This window comes from Elgaria multicarinata, chromosome 6 (assembly GCF_023053635.1).
Source record: "Elgaria multicarinata webbii isolate HBS135686 ecotype San Diego chromosome 6, rElgMul1.1.pri, whole genome shotgun sequence".
Lineage (NCBI taxonomy): Eukaryota > Metazoa > Chordata > Lepidosauria > Squamata > Anguidae > Elgaria > Elgaria multicarinata.
In genome coordinates, this window is record NC_086176.1 from 70,302,404 (window position 1) to 70,329,679 (window position 27,276).

The following is a 27,276-nucleotide window of genomic DNA, read 5'->3' on the forward strand; positions in this document are numbered from 1 at the left end:
AGGCAATCGTCTGGGGATTGGAAACATATTTAAAAACAAAAACAAAAACCTAACCCAATACCACTCATCTAGCTAGGGATAGCTGCCCAGATGCCTGCTTGCTTCAATGTATGTATCCCCATAACCCTATCATGGGTGTTATGCTATGCCAGACATGATATGAAACCTCTTATCTCTGGTGTTTCATTTACAATGGCTTTTTAATTCACACGAATTGTCTTTTTTGTTGTTGCATGAATCAAGTTGTGACATATTAGGGCTGAGATGAGTTTGTTGTTGTTGAAAAGAAGTGATTTTGGAACCTCCAGATTAGATAATTTATGAGACCAGGTCAAACACAATCACATCATTGTATGGGGCCTCACACGTACGTGGTTCGGAGTATGGTGTCTTCCTTTTTAATTTAATTTTATTACTGCAAGGGCAGAGGAATTGTGATGTCACTGCTTGTGATGGCAACAAAGATGTTTTTAATGGATGGTTAGCAGCCAATATTCCCCCACCCCCCACTTCTCTGGAATGAGACAAAATTCTATATGTTTAAAATATCCAGGGGAATGGTGTTGGGTGGTGGGGTGGGTGGAATGGCAGCTCTACATTGTCTAGAAGTGCTTCTGCCTTGCATCTATCACTACTTTTATAAAGGAAGATGAAGGATTATTTTGGAAGGAAGATGCCACCACAATAATCAGCCTCTCGCATGGACCACTGCAAATAAAGATGTTTGGCTCACCACCAAAAAACAACAAAATAATGCTCCATAATTCAGAATTTCTGGATAGGGGAGGAAGTAATTTAGGTGGCATTTCATTCAATCCTTGAAGATATATGTATGAACCTTAAACTCCTCAAATGAGTATTAGAGGATCACTTTATAATCCTGGCAGCCGTTTTCTACCCATTTATCCCCCTGTATTTTCTCTTCTAATGCCTATCACAGCCAAAATTTGAGGGTGAAAATATTATTTGCCTCTTTGAAATGAGCTGCTTAAAATATTTTCCCCTTCATAAAGCAGAAAATATCTGTGTAATCAACCCAGAGAGGAAAAAACTAGTCCCAATCTGAACATTTCAAAGACAAAGCGAATGTGTAACCAATAAATAAATGTAAATATGTCATAAGATAAAGGTGATCTATATAGATATGAAAATTTAGTTCTTATTGGTTCTAAATCTTGGAGACACAAAGCCTAATCTAACATTTGAAGGGGGGGGCTATGTGCTTGAGATAATACATTGAACTCAGCACATACATTACCATGAAGTAGGACAAGGTTTTGAGATCTGTTTGGCTTTTTAACATTGGTCCTGTGCACATCATTAAGGAGCAGAGCAGAATGGAGAGTAACAAAGCACAGCTCGGAACATCCTGAGCCAAAACAGACATTGCTTTAAATTTGTGTCTAGCAGCTACATCTCTTCTCTCTCTCTCTCTCTCTCTTTTATTCTAGAGTAAGTGCAAAAGGAACTATCTGGGTCTTAAAAGCACACACACACACACACACACACACACACACACACACACACACACCATTCCCCAAGCTAGGGTCCTGATGTGGACTATTCAAGCATAAACATGAGAGAGGGGAAGGAGAGACTTAGCTGATAGATACAGGTTTAAAGTAAAGTCTGCTTGGGCTCCCTATCTTCTAAACGAAAGGCAGTAGCACTATGGCAGTAAGGAAGGCAGAAGGAATGGGCAGAGCTGATTAGGGCGGTCATTTGCTAATCTAGAAGGCATTTGGACTTCCCAAGTTTTGCATGCTACAGGAATACAACTTCCCCCCTCCACTAAGGTAGAGGACATATGGGTCCAGTGACAACAGAGGCAGGTAAACTAACATACTAAGAGATAAGGCTCCTCTTGTTCATAGCTGCAATTAGACTTTTGCTCATGCAGCTATTCCAAGAAGAAAATACATACTAGGCATGGTACTAGGCTGATAGCTATCCATACTTACATGCTTCACGCCTCCACTCAGAACAAGTGGTGTAGTGGTAAATTTTGAAGTACAGATGCTCATCATGACAGTCCAGTAGCCACTCCTCTAAGGAGAGGCCACAACGGCAGGAGGATGTGTTGCTCCATATCTACAAACTAGTTCTAGCCATTTTAATTTCCACCAGGAGCAGGTCTTTTGAAAAGCTGACAGATCTTAGTTACCCTTTCAAGACCAAGCCAACCTAAAATGCTTTGCATTACAACTGGGACAATATGTTGTGGCCGGGAAAATTCATTAGCTATGTGAAGTTTGAGGCTAAGCTCAGAGGGAACACAGAAGTCTGAGGGAGGTGGCAAATGACATCCGTATTTCTGCTAATAAATAAGTGCCGCAGCTGCATCCCTATGAGCCGTGACTACACTACACCACTGTCCAGGACACACTACTGAAGCCAGTATCTACAGCCAAACTCTACAATACAACTGCACTTATTGAGACTAAGGCCTTTGCTAGACCCACCAGAAAGTCCGCGACGGAGGAGGGGAGAGCCCGTGATGCAAGTATCACAGGATGTCACCCTAGTCTACACATCACGCGCGATGAGCTCAAGGAGAGACCCATCACGTCCACCATTTTTTTAAAGGGATGAAGAGCACGAACACTCGTGCGCCAAGGTAAGGTGTTTTTTTAAAAAAAAAATGGGTTTCCCCGCTCCCCCCACCCTGTCCCTGATGGGAGCAGTGCTCCTGGGGAGCACTGCGCCCCATGCGCGGCTCCTCGCTCCACGGCTTTTCTTGTGCAGAAAACGGGCCACACGCTCAGCGAGACCTCAGGAAAAAGCGGGCCCAAAGGGGTAGGCTATATCCCGGGGCCAGGCAGGTTTGATCCCTGCCTGAGCTCGGGATCCCCTGTACATCATCTGGATGCACAGGGGCGATCCTGGGTTTCAGCCCGGTATATAGGCTGGTCTAGCAAAGGCCAAAGACTCACAACTTAAGGATTTAGGCATTTCTCAAAATATAATACCCACTAAGTGAAGTGACAAAACCAGCTGGTTTTCATTAGTAATTTAGTACTGGACAGACCTAGAAGAGAAAATGCCAGGACACCACTTGTTGTCACCTATGGTTCCCACTTAAACCATTCAAACATATCAGTGATCTACTGCCCAAGCTGGACAATCAAACTTCCTTTGCACAGGCCTTGGGCAGTTTGGCTGTACTTGCTTACCGACAGCCACCCAACCTAAATCAGCTACTCACCAGCCACAGTGGACCATGTAAGAGATAACAGACACAGGAATGAAACCCTGTGGCAGACCCACATGACAACTCTCTCCCCATGTCTACTCTGCTAGCACTGTTACAGAACCTAATAATGCCATTCGCAATGTCAGCAGCTCATTCAACGGCTCATCTTTCAATGTGATATATGCCATCATCTGCTGGCAGTGCCTTACCGCATTCTGCCTAGTCTAACAGTCCAGTCTCTAGGCAAAAGAATAAATGAACATAAATCTGACATGGCAATATTCAAAAACAGTGTCAGTGACCTTAATTCTTGAGCAAAAAATTTAAAGGGAGACTAAAATGAGAAACCACTGAATGAATATTTATCAAAAAGTTCAATTGGGATAAAGGTGTTTTTTTAAAAGAATAATGGTTGAGGATGTTTGTGTTACCAGCAACAACTATTTGTAAATAGCCACTGTTAATAATGCAATTGTACTTTCTGCATTTCATTTCATCTCTTGCCTCGCTGTTTATTCCCCCGACAGCTCAAGATAAAACTTCATGCATCTCATAAAGTAGACTCTAGACCACAAACTTTTCTGCTATATTAAATTTGTTTGTCTTTAAGGTGCCACAAGAGTGTTTATTATTTTTACAGTTAGTACACAGTTCAGAATGCAATCGGAAGAATGAGCTTGATTCCAGGCTATGGCTTTTTGTTTGGATTCTCAGCTGCCATTGTAATGAATAAGAATAGGGCAGAGTGGGGGGAGGCAGAAGTATATGCCTTTAAAATAGAAGAAATAAAAGAAACTTCTAAGGAAGAACAGACAAAATCAATATGGGAAATACTTTTTCTGCTTATTATTATTCACCAAATAAGTTGAGAAACAGTTGGTAGCAATGGCAGAGTCTCGATGCAATAAAATGTATAATATTCACACAGTAATTTATGACAGTATGAATCATAAAAAAGTTGCTTGTGCAAACATTATGCTGATGGAGGGAAACATTTTGCATCCCTCTGAGGTCTGACATGGATTTATTGTGCTTAGATCCCCAGTTTCCAAAAACATGAGAAACTCATAGAAAACCAAGCAACTTGTTTTAGATCTTGTTATAGAATTTCCCTGGAATTCAGCAGTTACAGTTTTTATCACTAGAGGTATCAGATTATGGAACACGCTCCCTGAAATAGATGTGGGTCCATATAAACATCAGGTTCTAAATACATACTTTAATTAGAATATTAACTATATTCTGTGCTTTGGATCTGAATGAGAGGAGGAGGAAGACCACAAAAAGGTAGGATTAAATTTAATAATAAATAAAATAAAATGTGTCAGTTTGTGATCCTCTGGGATCAGGGCCATAGCTTCATGAGAAGAAACAAATGAGAAGCTACCTGATCAGAACATTCTTTGCATCTTCTGCAGTCAGTGGGTTTATTATCAGTATGATGCTCACAACAAGCCTATAAAATATGTAGAGCATCTAACAAGGAAACAGAACCTAGCTGGTGACTCCTTAGACTGTTCATTTTTTCCTTGTCCATTCCAGTTTATCCACCTGCAGGAATCCAGAAGCTTGGCATATTAACAAATGATCCCATGGTTAGTTTCAACTTTTTTTTTTCTGCCATTGGTTTGCCGCTGCTCAACATAGGAAAATTAATTGTGGAATAAATACAATGTATGTTAGAAGTTTAATTTTTCAGTGGCAGATTTTATGTATAAACATCAGAACCTGTGTGAGCATATTTTTCTAAGAAAATTATCCATGGTACTTTGCCCTCAGTTGATAACTATTCAACGTGGGATATACTGAATTTTAAAAAATAAAATAAAAAATTTTTTTGGCTCCTGTTGGTTTGGCATTTGTCAGAAAATGTATGTGTCCAATTACTGAGAAGTACTCTGCACCTGCAAAACTCAAAGTGGGTTGTGGAGTCCTAACAATCAGTGTTACAAGTAAATATGAAAAATGTCTACAGATTTACAGAGTTCGAACATTGCCTCAAAACAGAACAGTACACATTGCTGTTGTTATCATCTACACCAGTGGTTCCCAAACTTTTTCAGGTAACTGCCCCCTTGGTTCCACAAACTCATGCCCAGTGCCCCCTACCCTAGACTATAAAAATCATTATTCAGAATAGCAGTTTTCAATGACCCACTAAGGAAGATAATAACAATAAAATTCAAAATAGTAACAATTAATTGAATATTTATTCCAAATCCAATTACATCTTTTCCCTCTGTCCCTCGGCAAGCCCACGGCGGGTGCCTCCCATTCAAAGGGGCCGCGCTCCTCTGGATCCTGCTGGTCTGGGCGCCTGGGCTGAGCAGCGGCAGCAGTGGCCAGGCGGAGGAGCTGGGCTGAGGAGCTGGGAATGAAAAAGGAGCCATACTGTGTGTGGCCCCTTTAAATGGGAAGCACCCGCCGAGGGAGGGAGGGAGGGAAAAGAGAACGAACGCCTCTGTTTTGCACCCGGCGTGGCGGGGCACACCAAGCAGGTATGTCTCTTCATTAGCGTTATGGTGCTTTTGAAACATTTCAATTCACCATTAAAATGACTCTTCTTAAACGGTATTAATACATGGGTGGATTCTTCCCCTATATGGCTTGGGACCAAACTACCTTCTCCCATAAAAATGTCCCTGGGTTTTAAGACCTTCTGGGGAGGCGCTTCTCGGAAAGGACCATCTCGAGTGCACCCCTGCTGCCCCCTTGCCTCTTAACGCCCCCTATGCAATCCCACCGCCCCCAAGGGGGTGGTACCGCCCACTTTGGGAACCACTGATCTACACAGTCATCTACTCAGAACCCTACCTCAGAAGTTTGATGTTCTTCTTTTCCTGAAGAAAGAACAGTGGCTCAGGACAGTTGTTCACATGAGTGACTGGGTGGGGCAGGTTGCTACTCTCAGGGAATGAAACATAACTGGTTGAGATTTGGACTTTATAAAAGGGCAGAGATACAAGAACAGTGGGCAGAGAATCTAGGGATTTTATTGTTTTCTGTGGCAGCTGTTTTGAAGGCTGTAAGCATTGCAACAGAAAAGAAAAATACTGCTGTCGTGTTCCTGAAATGGTGATTTGTTTTGATGTCTAACTTTAGACCAGCTTGACTATCTTGCAGCTGTCTTTCATTTCTTTATTTCCCCTTTCCCTTCACCCCGCCCCCAATTGTGTTTAATAATAATAGTGGTCCTTCATGATTCCTATACCAGCTTTTCTGCCTGGAAGATTACCCTCTGAAAAGTGTGATATAGAATGGGTTTCAGCCAGAAGTATTTTAATGGGCTCAATAAAAGAGATTTCACAGGAACAATACAGAATGCTCACTATGTAGTTTTGCAATATAAATTTCCTCAGTAAACATATAGTTTGAGGAGTTTATTTGTGTGGATTACTTGTGTTTTAATTTACTTTAAAACAACAGAAATAAGCATGATTTTTTTAATGTTTTAGCAGATTTATTTTTTCTTGCATTTATTTGAAATTGTTGCTGTTTTTGAAACTTTAAAAAGAACATTTTAATGTGTTTTATCATAGGTTTTATTTTATTTGTTTTTATTATGTATGTTGCCCTGAGAGCTTCAACTATAGGGTGACTCATTTATTTATTTATTTATTTATTTAAGCATTTTTATCCCGCCCTTTAACCAAAAAGGCTCTCAAGGCAGCTTACAAAAATATTTCTTAAGACCGTCCCTGCCCACAGGCTTACAATCTAAAAAAACATGATACAAAAGGAAAGGGGAATGGGAGGGAGGAAGGGGGGGAGAAAAGCAAATTCAGTCACTAGGTTCTTAGTTGCAAAATTCAGCAGAGAGTTTCGGTAGCAGGAGGGAGGGAGCTCTCAGCCAGAGCTGGACCCAGGCACAATGGAGAGGTACCTAAACAGAATGAATGAATAAGTAAATAAATATTCAATACTTTTTTCCCATCAGAGGCTGCACCTAAAGCCCACTGAGTATAGGAAGAATTTCTCCAAGCTTACACTGAAACAAAAGACAAAGTACGGCCTTTATTCTATCAATCTCTTCTTTTGTTTTTCTTCCTCTTCCTCTTTCCCTTTCCTTATCTTTTCTATTTTATAGGCATGTCATGTTACATCTTCCTAAAGCCACAAATCTCTTTCGCTCGGGTTTGTTTCTCTCACAGCTGCTGAAGGTTTTATACCAGATATCTCCTGACTGATCTTCTAAAGGAAAAATGGCAGTGATCAACAGATAACTGTCCAGTTCCAAGCCTGTTAGTGATTTCAGCTTCATAATTAGTGGGCACACCACAGTCATGAGGGAGCCTAATGTCACAGCTTCTTAACTACTGACACAAATTCAGGATGAGGCAAATCTTTGAAGAGTGACACCTCTTATTAGCTACACTATAGAAAAGGCACACGCTGAGTGACCTACAGAGGGAAATTACTAGGCACAGAGCTACTTAGGGCACTCTTGTACAGAAGCCAAGCTAGCTAGACAGTCATCCAGGCAAACAATTTAATTCTTAGACAATAAAAGAAGGAAACTCAAGAAAGAACTTTTACTTAAAACCCTTCAACAAACCAGGCATGTCAATAATATTTACTGTACCTGCCATTTGCACAACCATGGAGCACACAGACAGCTAAAACCCTGTAGCTGACTTTACACTGTCAAGTGTGGTAGCTTTATTATCTTTGGTATTGATTTAATGAGCATGATATCTTTTGGGAGTATGGTGGCTGTTGCGTGACCGTGGAATAAAAGCATCTCACAGATGAAATTGGATGATCGCCTCTCTGAGTGGTGAGGCTCTAGCAAAACTGCCAGAGCAGAGCTACCCATTATGGGAGGCTGCCACTCCCCTGGTGTATCCCCTTCATAAGGGCACCATCACTTCTCCCACCCTGTGTGTTTCCCTGCACATTCCCTTCATTGACTATTAAAAGAAATGCATGGGATATCATCACTACTTTAACATTCACATGTACAAGGATCTCCGGTTAGATTAAACTGTTAGATTGTAGGTACATTGTGTGTGTGACACCACTTAACACCCACACATTTAGTGTTGATGTCTGAATATTACCACCTAGCCATGAGAAACTGTTAGATTGTAGGTATCTCATGCAACCAGGACTCCCATATGATCAGGAATCCCAATAGTATGAAGCTCATCGATAAAGGCAGCCTTTTTTTCACATAAGCACACAATAAATGCATGAACTCCAGGGCTGAGCAGGCTTGGGGGAAGTTGGGGAAGGGCTAGCTGGCATGATCGCCTTCCAACATCAGGTGTTGCTTGTACAAGTAAGTCCAAATGTCACAGTAGGACTATTGTGTTCAGCCTTTCCTGAGGAAGGGTCATAGTTTAATGATAATTGTTAACCAAGAAGGTCAGACTTGCTGCCATTTTAAAATATGCTTCATACACCATATTTCTAAAACATGGATGTTGAACCTCAGGCCCATGAGCCCACTCTGCCCTGTCTGGAATCCTAATACGACCCTTTGGGGGCACATGTTAACATTTTTGTAGATAAACCTCCTACAGATTTTACTATATTAAGAAGTATCCAAGTATTAGTAATAAATAAACAAATGTTCCAAGGTTCTCTATCCTTGGCAGCTCCAGGTAGGGCTGCAAAACTGAAACTCTGAAACTCTGGGGAGCTGCTGCCAGTCAGTGTAGATCATAGTAAGCTAGGTGGACCACTGATTTGGTATGAGATCAATTCCCAAATTCCTAGGGGTGGGTGAACTTGCCTGCGCTCACCTCGCTCCACCGCCCACCCACACTCGCTATACTGCATAAGCCTCTGCCATTGATGCAGGAAGGGGAAGTGTGTGATTTCAGTGGATGGGTGGGTGGCTGCCAAGCACTCACTGGAGCCCTGCAAACACTTGGGGAGGGGTCCACCCTCATGTCGGGAGCGCCCAACTGAGTCAGGGGCACGGGGTGTGGAGGGACGACCTGCGAGACTCCTGGACCCAGTTGGGTGCTTGTGGCATCCTTGCCTATAACATTTAGAAAAACAAATACTGGATCAACCTTTTTTCATTCAAGCATTTCCCCACCCCCTGCAACCAGCATATTAATTAAGGGTAGAGGTTGTGAAATGCTGGATGTCATGCATTTCTTTTGGCACACTTTTCAAGGGAGAAATTGGGGGAGAATGGACAGCAGCAGCCATGCAGCCCCTGTGTTGTTTGGCTAAATTCTAATTAATTGTTCTAAAGCTTGCACCAGGGTAGCTCTGGTCCAGTGATGGTGATTCAATTAGGCACACTCTAGAATGAACATTATACATTTGTCTCTTCCACAATTTGTGTGAGCAGGGAGTGCTGCTTGCTAATATTGTAAGATGATTAGGATGCAGCCAATTTCTAGCAAATTGCTGGTATTAGATTCACAGTGGTATATGCTGGACACACAAACGGACACACACACCATAGCATTGTATTGTTCAATACAAGCTGTGTTTCACATGGTAGTAGCTAATATCTTTGTCAGTAGTCGTCTAAATATTTCACACTTCACTACTTGGAAATAGATTTTGCAGTGAAAGAGGTTGATTATTTTATCTGTGTCCAACCCCAACCCCCTTTTTGAAGAGCAGAAGAACATACTGAAGGCTTTTTATTCTTCATGGATTTTCCCTCAGACTTCCCTGTGTCTGCTGCCTCCCTCCTGCTTCTCATTGACAAGCCCGCCCATTCTGTTTCTACAATATGTTGTTATTAATCAATAAGCTGACTTATGGCACCTGTCACCCAGAAAGATGCTGTACTAGAATCGCACAATATGGGATTGGGGAGGATTAAAGTCTTTGCCTGCATATTCGCCCACTTCACTATTGTATTAATTGTTTATTTCACAGCAGGTGTGCCTGTAGGACAGCTGGCACCCGGACTAAGCTCCTTCATCTGGCACATGCCAATTTGACAATTGAAAATTCTCTCAACTTTGTAAGCAAGAGAGTGCCTTGAAAGCCCCAGGCTGTCACTCAAAGCCCCACAATGCTCAATTGCTCTTGTTCCTTCATGCACCTGAACTTCCAGTCAAAAGGCTGATAGCGACAAATGCTGCTGTTTGAGCTTACACAATAACGGGCAAAGGCATCTGCCAATAAAGTCTTCAAATAGAGTCTACACACTAGCTGCACTTGGTAGCTTTTAAATCAAGTTATCCCAGATTCCTTGTTGCTGCTTGTACAATGTGAGGTTTTCTAAAATGCAACCCACGTGATAGGCTGTTGACAAATCTCTAGATCTGGGATAGGCAACCTTTTTGTACCGGTAGGCACATTTGTCAATTTCAGAAGCATGGCTCTTCTGATGTTCTTTTGACATCTATGCATTCAGCCTGGACATATGCTGAACAGCTATGCATGAGCAGTCACTTGTATACAGGTAGCCACCCCTTTGCAGACAGCTGTTCTCAATGCATGGACATTGCAAGGGTAAATAGACCATGAAACTGTGAAGGACAGGGGTGCAAACCTCTGAGTTGTTGCTATGTGGTCTTGATGTCTGCCTTCTATGTATGCTCTATTGTGTTCCAAATCTGCTGTGCCAGGCTCGGGTGGGAGGAAGGGAGCTGGTGGCTGCTGGCCAAGGTCGTTCCTGCCTAGAGCCTGTGTAACTTCCACCACAGCACCTGCAGGTGATCGGGGGGGGGGGAAGCTAACTTGCTTCAGCTGTGGGAAAAGAAGGGGAGGGGTCGACAGAAGCCCGGGAAGGGCACCGGTTGGCTAATAAGGGTCATGGGGCTGGAGGGCAAAAGAAGAGATAAAAAGCCCCATGAAGAAGACCCTCCATCTTCCTTGGTGGTGCGTGCGTATGTCAGGTGGGAAGATCAGGTCTGAGGCAACCAGGAGGGGGTTGCTCAGAGTTAGAGAGGTTTTTTATGTTTTAAAGTGTTGTCTGGGAGTTTAGGACATTTCGTCCAGGAGCCTACCTTGCAGGGCTGTCAGGTGGACCCTGACATCCATTATAGAAACAAGCTCATTGCTGCCACTCTCTCTAAAAACTGTAAGAAGAGTCATGCTGAATCTGATCAAAATCCTATTTAGTCCAGCATTCTGTTGACCAACCAGATGCTTGTGGGAATCACACACATATGACATGAGAGAAATATTACCCTCCTACTAGTTAATGTACACTGCCTTCAATATTAAAAGCAATACATAGCCATCATGATTAGTAGCCATTGATAGTTTAGTTCTCAACAATTTGTCTAAAGCCTTCCAAGTCTTCCAAGTCGTGTGGTAGCAAATTCCATATTTTTTACTATGTGCTGTGTGAAGAAGTACTTCTGTTTATCTGTCCTACATCTCCCACCATTCAGCTTCATGGGATAACTCTGAATTTTAATATTATGGGGGGGGGGGGAACCTCTAACTATCCACTTGCTCCATATCTTGCATAATTTTGTATATTTCTATCAGGTCTCCCCATTTTCAGCAACAGTGGTGGGTCATATAAGAGAAAAGCTTAAGTTGGCATGAACTATTGAAATGAATAATTGTGTGGTTCAGTGTCTAATTATGTCTTTGTGGCAGATGAAACAAACAAACCAGAGACACCAACTTAAATGGGTTATTTAATTTTAAATAAGATTGGCAGAGGCTTAGGGCGTGGATCCTGCCATTGAGCAGACCGGATGCTATCCAATTTTCCTTCCTGGCCCACATGCGAAGAGCATTGGTGGTGGTTGGCAAGTTCAGAGGCCCACCACAGAGCAGAATGCTAACGTGAACCCCTATTCCTCTACCCTGAATGTGGCAAGCTCGAAGTCACTGGCCTGGTCTTGCTGCCACATCCACCTGGCTCCTTTAAGGAGATCTCACTGCAGGAGAGTAGGAAACCCAATCCTCCCAAACTGATCCAGCCCAATGCCTATCTATACAATTCAACCAAGATGGCTCACATATACATACATAGATCATCCTATTTACACAGAGACTAATCTTGCAATGAGGAAGGCAAAAAGCCTGCCCCCCCACAACCCCTGTTTAGAAGGCAGATAATTAGCTTCATCACACCAGCATTATACTGTGCAATCATTGTGAATTGCGTGCAAAGGACTCTGAAGTTTTCCAGCTTATAATCTGCTTTGACTGTGCAGCACTCCCATGCATCCTGCTTTAATTGTGCTTCTTAGCCAAAAGAACCAACGTATTTTACTACCCCTTTAGGAGCAAATCTTTTGTTGTTCTCCGAGTGGCCACTGGGGGCACAGGAGGAGAATTTGATATGTTTAAAGTACAAATTAAACAAATGCTTATATTTGCATAGGTTTTAAAGATAAAGACATCAGCATTGGCACAGTAATAGATATTAAGGAGGGCTTTAAGCATACCAAATTTGAATCTGATTGGGTCATCCATTGAGTTTTTAATGATATTTTTTTTACATTTCTCCCCCTTAAACCTTTTTCTTGGTATGCAAAGGATCTTAGGAGCACCGCCGCCTGGGGTGTGATTTAGCTAACAACAACAACAACAACAACAACAACAACAGCTTTACACTATGGGTATGATTCATGGGATGAAGCTCAATATTCCTTCCCAGCCCTGAAAACCAGTGATTAACTCCTGTCCACTGCAAGATATATCATTACCAGGTGAGGGTGGATGGAGAAGTGGGCGACAGCAGTGGCCCAGCTGATCCATGAAGCCCTGCTTTTATGGACTTCAGGCAGACCAGAACAGAAAGAGCCACATCAATTCCCATTATGATTCACTTCCCTCCAGCCCAGGACTACTGAGCCAATTGGCCTTAAAATTGACTTGGTGCTGCAAGCATCAGTGCCATGCAGGTACCAGCTCCTGCCAGCTCCCTTCTTTTCCCCATTGGAACTGTGCATGTCCACAATGGCTTCACCCTGGTAAGTGGAAAACTTGGTCTCTTTTTTATTTTCTCTCTTGGGGATTGTCTACATGCGGGGAAAGCCTCGTGATGGCTGTGGATCTGATGCAGGTGCAGCTTCACAGCCACCATGGGGCTTCCCTGCAATGCTTAAATTTGAAAAAGTTGGGGATTTATCCCAACTTTTTCAAAGGGAGTGATGTCAACATGGCGCTTCCGCCATGTAACGTCACTCCAGGGTGAACCTGGGGGTGGAGCCTCATGGAAGGCAACCAGTGCTTGGTCATCTTGGAAGAGGGTGGAGGCAGCTCCAGGACCTGGATGGCCACCCAGAAACCCTGCACTCCCTCCTCAGTGTCGGGATTACCTGACGCCACCCCGGGAGAGGCAAAGCACAGGGTTGAGGAGGTAGGTGGCACCGACCCGGTTCCATGAAGACAACCCCTTGGACTCAGGACATTAATCAGGACAACATTTAAGCAGTGTGTCTTGGAAATAAGGGTCAGACCTTTTCTGAATTTCAGAAGGCCCACAGTGCAAAGTTTGAGAATCTAGCAAAGTGTGATAGTATTATAATATAGTGATAATAAGATCATTTCTGTCCACAGTACTATACTGTTCCAACTATCCATTTCATTTTATTAAGCATAGCCATGAGTTTAAACAACAACAACAACAGAAACAATGACAAAAAGAGGCAGCTTTCAGGATACCAATGCAAGAAGAAATGCACGTTGTTAGAATTCAGGAACAAATGCAACAGAAATGAATCCTTTATCATCTGAACAAGTTTTTTATCACCTGATAACCAAACCGTATCTCCAATAAGTTCCATACCACAGTCATTAATTGCAGACACTCTCCATGAGTCCCTCCCTTATCAGTTGATAAGAAAGAGTTTAATGTTTCTGTTATGGTGTCACTCCAGTGTACACATTTCCTGAACACCATCACATACCTCTGATAAGCTTTGAGACCAGGCATTACTTCTGTCATCTCACTTTGACAAATAATATTCTTCCGTCTGCCAGAGAGCTGCTTTGGTTGACCTTCAAGAAATGCCATCCTCCAGACAAGACACTAGAAACTATGTCCCATTTCCCTGTATTAGAGGGCTAGAGAGTTTACAGTATTTTGAATCATATAATTCACTGGAAATAAGCTGTGCCATTGCAATGTCCCATCTCAAGAATAATAATCAATATGTCTTGGAAATCATAGCAAATGTTAATCCTTAGACACATACAATTCCTGAGCATAAACATACAGCAATATAAGTTTAATCCTTTACAAAAACAATCAAAGTAAAACAAGAAAACATTGGAATAAACTGAACAGATTAACTTTTTTTTTTTAAAGTGATGATACAGACACACAGGAGAATGTCACATGAGACATGGCAGTCTGAAACCCCACCAGGTTTTGGTAACTGGCAGCATTTCATATAATTCCCAAGAATCAATACCAGTTATTCACTTCTTTAAGAGATGACTAAAATAATATGATTTCCCTCTAGTTTTTTTTTTAATTATTATTATTATTATTATTATTGATTGGCTTAAATATAAGCAGTTAATGACAGAGTGATATAAATGTGGCATTTTGTTTATTTAGCATATAAGAATAAAATACATCAAACATTACAATAAAACCTGGGAGCACTAATAAAATTAGAGAGTGAAATTAACCTTTAAAGGCTCAGTGGAACTAAGGCAATTTCACCAGCTGAAGAATAGTAAAGAGGGAACTAAACTAACTTCTGGGATTGGGGGGGGGGGGGATTCCATAACTGGAGTGTTGCTACACAAAAGGCCCCGTTTTGAGTACCCACCAATCTCACCTATCTATGAGTTGGGACATGCAACAGGGTCTCAGATGATTAATGCAAGTTCTGGTTGGCTTCATACAAGAGGAAGTGGTCTTTCAGATACCCTGGCACTAATCCAGTTAAGGCTATAGAGGTAAGTAGGCTCCATGAACTTGTCTAATACCCTTTTAAAACCATCCAAATTCCTGGTCATCACTACATTCCCCATTTGCTGAAATTTCAGGTGTCTGCTCACATTATAATGAAAGGGCATGCCTACTCAGAAGCTGAATGTGTCCACTGGAGTTTCCACACTCCTAAGCGGCTTCTAATTTTGAACCAGGCTATTTCCTTTTCCTTTTGTTTTTTAAAGGAGTCGGAAGCCACTGTACTGAAATGCAGATAAGAAGAGTGTTATGATTTTAGGCTTGTTTTCCACTCTTCTGCAAGAACTCACACCAGGTAACAAATCAATGTAGGCAGGCAAGAAATGAAAGACTATATGTCAGATATGATTTCTCGCAACTTCCTGATAAGAGGAGGCTTTTAAACTGCACATTAATATAAAACTATTAATATCCCTTGCTAGGTGTTAGATAAAAAAACATGTTGCTGAATCCACACTTCCCACAAAGTCTGGTCTTTTAGCAAGATTATTTTTTGACAGTGTAATTAGTCACAGTTTCCTTAAACCAGACAGTAGAAGAATTGTGTGCAGTGTGTGCATGTTGCTACTAAACTTTCCCCTGCAATTATTTTCTCTTCTAATAAATAATATTTGAACTAGCATGTTCATATTTTTAAATGAGCATCTCTCAATCAGACCTGCAGCTAATCTGGCTTTCCGAAAATAACGGGCAAATTGCCCTGGACCATTATACAAGTCTCAGGTGGTAGAAGCTATTTGAATATCCTGCAGCTATTTATTGGATCTAAATGGGAAAAAATGGTGACATATTAAAATTAAATCTAGATAGCTGTTCCCATAGCTGCAAATGAAGGACAGAAAAATTGGTGCTGATGATTCCAAGATTTCACTTTCTACTATTCTATACGTGCATTTAGGACTGAACTCGGGCAATTTTGTGCTGGGGTTCTCTAAGGGAAATGGATTTACAGAATCTACCCTGAAACATTATTATACAATGAGGTATAATGAATAAGCCTCAATGTATTCATTTTACTACTGTGGAGGTGTGATGCAACTGTCAAATACTGGACCTGGTTTTTGTAAGAATACTAGGAATATTGAAAGTAGACTCGTTCCAGACAACTGGAAAAACAGATTGGGGGGGAGAATGGAGGTCATTTGTGACCCATTGCCATTTGCACAGGTGCATGGACCCCAGGCAATAGAAGGGTTTGGGGGTAATTGTGTTGCAATGGCCTTGGAGATAGCAATACATTTTCTTTGTATACAGGGGGTTGGACTCAATGGCCTTATAGGCCCCTTCCAACTCTACTATTCTATGAATCTATGATTCTATGCTGCAATCCATCAGAGGGAGATGTTCTCAACATAGAACAAATGAAGGGGAAAGGGGCCAGTCTTCCTGGTAGTATGATGGGGCAGCACTCAGATTCTTAAGACTGCAGTCCTCTACATCCACTAACTGGGAGTCAACCCCATTGAAATGAATGAGACTTAGGTCTCAGTAGACCTGTAAGGAAAGAGAATAAGAACATGCAATTTATTGCAAAGAGCTGCCGTGCCTATTACATATGGTTGTGTGAATCAGGAAAACTCCAGCTCAGCAAGGTTCTCCAAATTTCATCATGAACTTTCTTCCAACATGCAGCCATATCAGTGTGAACTTTCTTTTTTCCTTTTCACATGAAAATTCATGTGTTTTTTCATGCATGTTTTCTGCCATGTACACATTGATTGTGCACATTTTTCAAAATTAAGCGTTTTCCATAGGCATTTCCCAAATGCACACATTTTTCAAATGCATATTTTGTTTCACAAGTTACATTGCAAATTTGGCAGTGTACAGATTTCTAGTGCATTTTACATTCAGGTCTGCTTTCAGGTCCGGGTGGTGAGAAGTAGGTAAATTTTGGTCAAAACCAAATTGAAATGAATTCCTCATACGTCCCTAGAGTTGCCACAGCTGCCACTAAGATTAGGCACCAGTCAAAAGCAATGAAAATGGTTTGGAGTAACAACAATGAAAACAGTAAAACATCATAAGAATGCCGATGTCTTGACATGAAACAATTGGTAAGTTAAGATCTCTGGAACACAGGCATCGCAAGAATTACATGTTCTTTCATGAAAGAGCTGTTTATAAGAAGAATCAATGAGAGATTTTAGAATGTCCATCAGAATGTTTCACTTCAGAAGCAATAGAACAGCAATAGCCAATGTGGACTTTGTCTGGATTTGGAAGAGGCTGCAATCCTATGCATATTTATGTGGGAATAAAGTCTACTGACTCTGGATTTTAGGAAAGCTGATTTTAATAAACTCAGAACTATGATCAGTAAGGTCCCATGACAAGTGGCCCTAATGAGAAAAGGAATCCAAGATGGGTGGAAGTTTTTTAAAAAGGAAATTTTAAAGGCACTATTACAAATAATTCCAACAAGGAGAAAAGGTAGAAGACAACAGAAGAAACCAATGTGTCTCCACAAAAAGCTTAGAGAAAACAAAAAAAGGATACATATAGGAAGTGGAAAGAAGGCAAGGCTACAAAAGAAGAGTACAGACAGCACAGAAGTGCAGGAATGGCATCAGGAAGGCTAAAACTGAGAATGAGCTAAGACTAGTGAGGGATGCTAAAAGCAGCAAAAAGCTTTATCACTTATCAATGGTACCTTCTCAAACTTAGGGGAGGTAACAAGCGAGGTACCACAGGGATCAGTCCTCGGCCCAGTGCTCTTCAACATTTTTATTAATGATTTGTGGTTTTTATCCTGGTTGTGCTTTTTATACTGTATTTTGTATTTGTGCTTTTAACCTGTTGGTTGTTTTATTATGGTTTTAATTTTTGTGAACCGCCCAGAGAGCTTCAGCTATTGGGCGGTATAAAAATGCAATAAGTAAATAAATAAATAATGATTTGGATGAGGAGGTGCAAATTTAGATTTGCAGATGGCACAAAATTGGGTGGGATAGCGAATACCCTGGAAGACAGAAACAAACTTCAAAGTGATCTTGACAGGCTGGAGTGCTGGGCTGAAAACAACAGAATGAAATTTAATAGGGATAAATGCCAAGTTCTGCACCTAGGAAAAAGAAACCAAATGCACAGTTACAAGATGGGGGAGACTTGGCTCAGCAGTACTTCAAGCGAGAAGGATCTTGGAATTGTTGTAGATCACAAGCTGAATTTGAGCCAACAGTGTGATGTGGCTGCAAAAAAAGCAAATGCTATTTTGGGCTGCATTAATAGAAGTATAGCTTCCAAATCATGTGAAGTACTGGTTCCCCTCTATTTGGCACTGGTTAGGCCACATCTTGAATATTGTGTCCAATTCTGGGCACCACACTTTAAGAAGGATGCAGAGAAGCAGACTGTAAGAGCAGTACAACAATGGAACCAATTACCTAGGGACATTGTGGGCTCTTCCACACTAGAGGCATCTGGACAACCATCTGTCAGGGATGCTTTAAGGTGGATTCCTGCATTGAACAGGAGGTTGGACTCCATGGCCTTATAGACCCCTTCCAACTCTACTATTCTATGATTCTATGATTCTTTTAGTCAGTGCTCCTTGGAATGCATAGTAAAGCTTTCAAATGTGCTCAAGTTTACAGGGCTATTTTTCAAATATACAAGATAAATGTGAGTCTGGAACATCCGTGTGTGTGCTTAAGAGTGCCAAGTGCTCATTTTTTTTAATCATTGAAGGGAAGCAGTTGGCAGGTTTGGGAGGGAATACTAAAATTGTGCATGAATCAAGCAGAACTTGACCGATAGATCACAAATACAACGCAGTATGGAGCTGTGCATTTCCAGGTTTAAAATTAAGAAATAAGTGAATGCTGAGAGGTGAGACAGAAGATCTTTCAAAATATATCCTTCAGTCTGCTCTATTGACTATAGCCAGTCACAAGGAAATTTAACACAATTTGGGGAAATGCAATGCAATCACATTTAAGATTGTTCTTAAAGAAAAGAAGGGATATTCTTTAGTGAGTTATTGCCTGGCATGCCTCCTTACCTTAAGGCTTTAGATGGTAAATCACTTTCTTGAAGTTTTGAGCAAAGTTTAAAGTGAACAGGCTGTTGGTCCTGCCTGCCAATTTTACATTAAAAGTAATTTCACAGGTTACATGGCAGTAAACCTATGATCATGGAGATAACAGCAAATCAAGTTATCTGTTACCCTAACAAAGTTATCTGTTTGACGCTTGTGCTTACAAAGATGTCACTAGACAGAGTCATATCTCTATCTATCTATCTATCTATCTATCTATCTAACCATTCTTCCATGGTTTTCCCCATTTTATCTGCACAACAACTCTATGAGGTAGATAAGCCTGAGAAATAGTGACTGGTTCAAGGTTACCCAGGGCCTGTCTATTATTATTATTTATTTATTTATTTATTTATTTATATAGCACCATCAATGTACAATGTCTACACAGAGTCTTCGGGGCACCTGGAGTGCCTCTGCAGTGCGCCCTGAAATCGATGATGGAGACAGTACCTTAAGCGTTCCAAGAAGAGGCGGAGGAGGAGGAGGAGGAGGCGGCAGCCCCGCATCGCCCCTCGCGGGGACGGGGTGAAGAGTTGCCGGGCCCGGCAGCTTCGCCGGGGAATCAGCTGCGTCCTTGGCGCCGCCCACCTGCCCGCTGGCCTCCTGTTGCCGGCGAAAGAGCCACCCGGGCCCACCCGAGTCGGAGAGCTCGGCGGAAGAAGCCGCCGCCGCCCTCTTCCGCCGAGCTCTATGACCCGGGTGGCTCTTTCACCGGCAACAGGAGGCCGGCGAGCAGGTGGGCAGCGCCAAGGACGCAGCCAATTCCCCGGCAAAGCCGCCGGGCCCGGCAACTCTTCACCCCGTCCCCACAAGGGCCGCCTCCTCCTCCTCCTCCTCCGCCGCCTCTTCTTGGAACGCTTAAGGTACTGTCTCCATTATCGATTTCGGGGCGCACTGCAGACGCACTCCAGGCGCCCCGAAGACTCTGTGTAGACAGGCCCCCAGTGAGCTTTATTGTTAAATACTGGTATGAATCTTGTTCTCTCAAATCCTTGTTGAACTGTCTAGCCATGATACTACACCATCATTCGATGTATACATAAAGCATCTTAGGTGTACACCTAAAAAAAAAGTATGTGAATAATATCTTCTTGTTCCCTACAAAAACAAGGAGCACAGCAACAGATTTCAGCCCTATTTAGGATTGAGGGGGAAGTAATGAATGGCTCAGGTGAAAGCCTGGGAAAGTTTCTATAATGAAATGCTGTTAATGTCATTGTGTGAGTGTAATGACTGTGGGGTCAGCATTTCTGCTTGCTATTCATGGATGCATATCTGAACTGCCTACTGACATCTCAGCAATTGAAGAACCTGAGGTACATGAATAAGAACATAAGATTAGATAAGACCAAAGGTGTGGCCTACTTTCTGTTTGCGCAGCCATTCTCCCTCTTGGTTTATAACATCTATCAGGAAAAGGATGGCACACTGAGACACAGAGTGGATGCCTTGAAAGAGGCAGTCATGAGGGCACCTCTAAAGAAAACTTTCATGTATCCTGATGATTAATTGGCCTTGGGGGCAAGGTGCTTGAGTAGTTGGTGGCCGTAGCATTCCAAACATTTCTAGATGACAGTGATGTTGTAACCCAGTCTCACCCAACCTGGTGCCCTCAGATGTGTTGGACTGCAATTCCCATCACTCCCAATGGTCATGCTGACTGGGAATGATGGGGGTTGCTATCCAATACCTCTAAAGGGCACCAAATTATGAACATTGTTTTTTTCTGCACAAACATTCATGTGTATTTTTGTGTGCACATTTTCCCAAATTTATGCATTCGTTGTAGGCATTTTGACAAGTAGATGCTTTTCCCATTGACTACAGCGTGTTTGTGTGCAAATGTATTTTTTCATGCACAATACTCAAATGTAGAGATTTATCAAATTCATTTTTGTTCTTGTTGCACAATCCACATTGCAAGCTCTGAAATGCATGGACTTCATACTGTAGGTTGCATTGGAGTCCAACTTCAGTTCCAGGAGGTGTGAAATGGATATGATAAAAAATGAACTGAAACTACTTTCTCTCTGATCCCTAGTCCAGATCTTGTAGGAATAAGTTGCTTGCATTATGGTACTGCAACTGCTTTGCTGTTTTATGGGCTCCTCCTTAGGGTCAGGACCATGTAGTCTCCAAATAATTCATTTTTTCTTTCAACCTCTTCACCCTTCTTCTGGACATTGGTGGAGATTTTAGGATCAGTTGAGATGTGCTGCTATCATCATCCAAGCTGGCCTTGCTTAATTACCACTCCACTTTGTTTTAAGGCTACTGAGTCCCATTCATTCCAACTGGATGTATTTGGCTTACATCCAAATGCTTCAGCTTGATTGGCTTGTGGATTGAACCGCTAGCATTCTGCATCCCCTCTAGTTATTATGCTAAAGTCAGCTTGTGCTTAAACCAATTATAGCCTTCAGAGAGATGTTTGAAGAGTATGACATATTGAGATTTCACAACTTTGCCTGGATGCCTGTTGCAATTGCTGCTCAGCCTCATTAATAAATATTTGTCTCTTACTTCCAGTTTTGAGTTTGTGTTGATCTCCCAGTGGTCCATCTTGGCCAACTTTCTGTCTCTTGTGGTGGCAATTTCAATCCAAAACCCAGTGCCATACAAGTAGTGGAGTAGCATTTATAGTACTACCTGGTGCTGGCTGACAAATAAAGTGTGAGAACACATGCAACTATGTAAATGATGAAACAAAGGATGGTCCCTTAGTAGTAAACTCTTGCTGCATGAATTTTAGTGGCAGTAACTTCCTTGAGAACAAGATAGCAATGCACTGTGGATAAGTGAACATTCATTAGTGTTTCTGTATGCTTTTTGCTTTTAATCTATTGACTTTCCATTTCAGACATAATCTCTTTCTCCTGTCACTATGACAAGGAATAAGTTGGGAAAATAAGCTGATTTAAAAAACAAAACAAAACAACTCTGTTCATTATGTTATGTGGCTTTACATTAATTACATTGTCCATTTTCTCATAATTGAAGTGAAAATGCACAGGATTCCCATGCACAGGATTCCCATCTGCACATAGAAGTCTAAAACTGATCTTTGGGATTGTTTAGATCATTTTAAGATTCATGGATTGAGGATAGATTCCACCCTAGGGGAGCAGAATTTAACTCAGAACCTCACTTTGACTTATCAATTATTTAGCCTTGAAATGTTGTTGCCTACTTAAATATGATGACTTGAAGCATTGTGGGTAATGGCAACTGTTGTTCGAATTGTGCAGCATAAAGTATAAATTCTATTATTTGCAGAATGCCTCTCAGTCTTGAATAACAAACATTCCCTGTCCTTTAATGATATGAAGGGCCCATTTATTCTCCTACACCTGAAACTTAGACATAGGATTTTAAAGCACAGCCTGCCAACATGGCAAATGAAAGATGTTTTTGTAATGAGAGCAATGTTGGACTGCAAACAGCACAGCCAGCTAGATTTAGTTCACTTGCAACCTTTACAGCCACCTAAATCTAATCAGTATAACATCCAGCCATTAATAATTTTGTTTGAGGGTCTGAAACTCCTTCAGTCCGACTTCCCATCCTTGGTAAATGAAGTATCATCTCATCATTTAACTGAATGTTCACAACACAGTCAGTAGATGGTACAAAGGGGGTAATAAATATTAAAATTAGGGATGGGGTAGACATCCTTGCTCTGCTTCATAATTAATTTGCCTTTCAATATGGAATTCCTATCTATCAGCAATGATGTTGGCTAATAACATGTGTCGTCAGTGTACACCACTGTTGCTTAGCAGCATCCAGAACAGGAGTAGGGGACCTTTCTTCAGTCCAATGGCCAAATTTAACTCTGGACAAGCACATGGTAGGAGGACACATGCTAATAGCAGATGCAACCACAGCCCACAGTGGGCACAGCCAGTCCCACTGCTGGCTTGTGGACTGCATATAGATGTCCAGAAATACACATTACCAACAGACTCTCTCTCTCCTTCTTTCTCTCTCTCATTCACCCACTCACTCACACAATGGACTTCTGTGCTGTGATTTGGGAAGGGGACTCCACTTCATTGCACAGCCATGTTGCAATCATGTTGGACATGGAGAAAGAGAGAACTTTGAATGTTAGACCAGGACTGGGAGACCCAGGTTCAATTCCCACTCAGCTCTGAAGTTCACCTTGGGCTATTTACTACCTCTAAGAGCATTATCAGATGAGCATTTTATCTCACACTTGTTACTGCCCACTCATGGTTTTTCATGGTTCCTTTTGATGATGCCATCTACTTCCCGTGCATCTCCCATTCCTTCTGGTCTTCTTTCTACCACAAATAAATCTGTGGGGTTTTTTGAAGGGGGGGGAAGTGAAGTGTGCCATTTCCTGCTGTGTGAAGGAAAAGCAGTGCGATAAAAGCGCCCATTGAATGGGCCACGTGATCAATGTTTACTTCCTCTTTCTTCCACTGTGTGAAGAAAGAGGAAGTATTGTGAGACAGAAGCAAGGGGAAAGTGACGGTAAGGAAATGTGATTTTCTGCCCGTCTGATGGGGCTGTAAGTCTAATCTGTTATATTTCTTCATAGGGTTGCTATGGGGACCCAATGGGGAGGGAACTTGACAGGTGGGATACAAATGCATATAATAAAATAAAATTCTGTGTAACAACCAAATCCAAAAGGCTTATTTGTATGTCGGCCTTTTAGGTTTCTGCTGGTATTATTTATGCTATGCTCGTTTGTTTACAAGGCATTTGGTTAGGCATTGATATTTGGTTGCTTGTTGGTTTAGTCTGTTTCTTTATTTTAGTTTAATGTTTCGGGTTCAGCATTCATTTATTCATTTATTTAAAATATCCATACATTGCCCCTCATCCTATCAGGATTTCAGGGCAATATACAATCAATTATAAATATGTCCAATCAATATTTCCAAATAATTAACCAATAGACCAATTCCTTGACAATAAAATGACAAAATAAAACAGCAACTAAAATTCCAAACATTAAAATCCTCAACAATCCAAAAGTTGACAACAAACTAGAAGACTGGGTGAAAATGAACATTTTGGTCTCCTGCCAAAAAGACTGCAACACACATGTCAAGTCAGCCTCTTCGGGATGGGCATTCCATAACCAAGGTGCCATTGCTAAGAATACCCTTTCCTTTGTTGCTAATTAACATGCCTTCAAAAAAAGAAAAAGGAAAAAAGGTGGAGCTGAGAAGAAGGCATCAGCAGAAGGCCTTAACTAGCATTGCCACTGAATTTCACAATTGTTTGGCTCATTGATTGAACTTTGACTGTGTGTAATGCTCATCTTTTTAACAAGCCTTGGCTGGCATTTTAATTTGCCATTAAGCTTGGAATTGTGTGCTTCTGAGTATGTGCAGTCTGAATCCGATGCGCCCATCATGGCTTCCCACAGTGGCAGTGTTGCAGCTTTAGCTTTAAGAGGAAGAAGAGGCGGAGGAGGACTCTGAGGGTCCATCTTCTCTTCCCCATATACTGGCAATCAGCAATGGTGAGTAAATATCATGTGACATAGGTAGGTCATGTGAAAACAACCAATCAGGAAGGGAGTACACAATGTGGTGATGCCTGATGTCATGATGCACTACACATTTCCAAGCTACAACTCCCAAAATGTACTTTGATATTGTGCATGTGCAAAAGCTTACATGGGTGAGTTTGTTATTATCAAAGGAAATAACAAATTCACCCAGGGTAAACTCTCCCATTACTAGCCTTAACGCACAAGCATGTTGATATGGCATTTAGCTGCCAAGCCATTTGTGTCTTTATAGATAAGTACCAACAGCTTCAACACAGGCAGCTAATTACATTCTTTCAAACTTGGTGTAATATGCATGAACCTGGTACGGCCACTCAAAATTCTGTCAGCTGCATTCTGTTTCAATTGAAGCTTCCAAGTAATCTTCAAGGGCAATGCCACATATAACTCAAGCTTCAGGATTGCTCATTTATCCCTGTCCATAAATGGCTGCAACATGCAAACTAGTTAGAGGTATCAAAGGGCACTCAATGCAAATGAGATCACCTGGCTTCCAGTGACAAAGCTGGATCTAGAAGAACTCCTAACTGTGCATCTATTCTTTCAGGGAGAGTCTAAAACAGGACAAATACCGATTTTCCGCACCTGAGAAACATCTACCCACAGCACCTTCATCTTGTCAGGACTGAATTTCATTTTATTTCCCCTCCACAAGCCCTTTACACTGTCAGCACTTTTACACCTGACTTAGGCAGGACCTACACTACTGTTTTAAAACAGTTTATAACGGTATTGACAACTGTTGGGGCCCAGTACACACTCCATATACTGTTTTCAGTGTTATATCCTGCTTGGTGTAGATCTGGTCCCAGACATATGGCAAAATAGAGCTAGGTATCATCAGCACACTGATGACAACTAACTCAAGATCCCTTGATGAATTCACCCATATAGATGTTAAAAAGCATGGAGAATAAGATGCAGCCCTGTGGTGCCTCATAACACAAGTATTACAGGGCCGCGCAGAAACCCATCCTCACAATGCGGTCTTCTGGAACCAATACTGCAGGTAGGAGCAGAGTGACCGTATCACCATGCCTCTCACCCCCACCCCACAGGTTCAGTCCAGAAGGGTATTAAGGCTAATGGTATATCAAAAACCATTGAGAGATCAAGGAAAATTAACAGGGTCACACTCCCCACTCCCCACTGCCCCCAGCAGTCTCTCTTTCAACAGAGGTCATCCATCACAGTGATGAGGGACATTTCAGTGCCAAAAAAAGGCTAGAAATCAGATTGAAAAGGGACTAAGTAATCTGTTTCATCCAATAATGTCTAGAGATGAAGTCCAACCATCCTCCTGAACACTTTACCCAAAAGGAGGTACTTGTTTAAAAGGAGGGCAATCCTGGTTACTATATTCTGCGTCCAGAGAACATTTTTATTAAGAAAAGGTTGCAGAACTGGCTCCTTAAAAGGGGGGAAATGTAAAAAAAATCATAAAAAATCAATGGATGACCCAATCTGATTCAAATTTGGTATGCTTAAGAGCTTTATCACACCAGCGTTATACTGTGCAATCACTGCAAATTGCATGCAAACGACTCCAAAGTTTTCCATTTTATAATCTGCTTTTATGGTGAAGTACTCTGAAGTTTTCCAGTTTATAATCTGCTTTGACTGTGAAGTGCTCCCATGCATCCTGCTTTAATTGTGCTATAAAGCAGGGGTCCCCAACCCCCGGGCCACGGGCCATGCAGGTGAGCTGCTTTCACCCACCCACCTCCACCCCCACCCCAGCGTTCCTGGGCGTGGGGAGCCATCTCGCCTGCCCAGCTGAAGCAAAACCAGGATGCTGGAGTGGGGCGGGTGGGCGTGGCTTCCCAAAACCATCCCCTCAACCACCCCCCACCCCCCACCCCGGTCCATGGAAAAACTATCTTCCTTGAAACCAGTCCCTGGTGCCAAAAAGGTTGGGAACCACTGCTATAAAGGGAAAAGACCCACCCTATTTTGCTACTAGTTTTCAAGCAAATCATTTGTTTTCCAAGCGACCACTGGGGTGCAGGAGCAGGATTTGATACGTTTAAAGAAAAATTAAACAAATGCTTAAAATTGTGTAAGCTTTAAAGACAAAGACATCAAAATTGGCACAGTATAGATATTAAGGAGCACTTTAAGCATACCAAATTTGATCGGATTGGGTCATCCATTGATTTTTTAATGATTTTTTACATTCCCCCCCCCCTTAAACCCTTTGCAAAGGATCTTAGGAGCGCTGCCACCCAGGATGTGATTTAGCAACAACAACAACAGCTTAGCGCTGTAGGGGATAATTCAAGGGAAACAGGTACGTGGGATGAAGCCCTATAGCTCTCAATATCTATTACTGTGCCAATTTTGATGTCTTTATCTTTAAATCTTACGCAGATGTAAGCATTTGTTTAATTTTTCTTTAAACGTATCAAATCCTGCTCCTGCGACCCCAGTGGCTACTTGGAAAACAACAAATGATTAACTCGAAAAGTAGTACCAAAATAGCTCGGGTCTTTTGCCTTTGAAGCACAATTAAAGCAGGATGCATGGGAGTACTTCACAATAAAAGCAGATTATAAACTGGAAAATTTTGGAGTCGTTTGCATGCAATTCACATTGATTGCACTGTGATCCAACGCTGGTGTGATAAAGCTCAAAGTCTTGAAGTTATGGATCTGAACAGTTCCCATCAT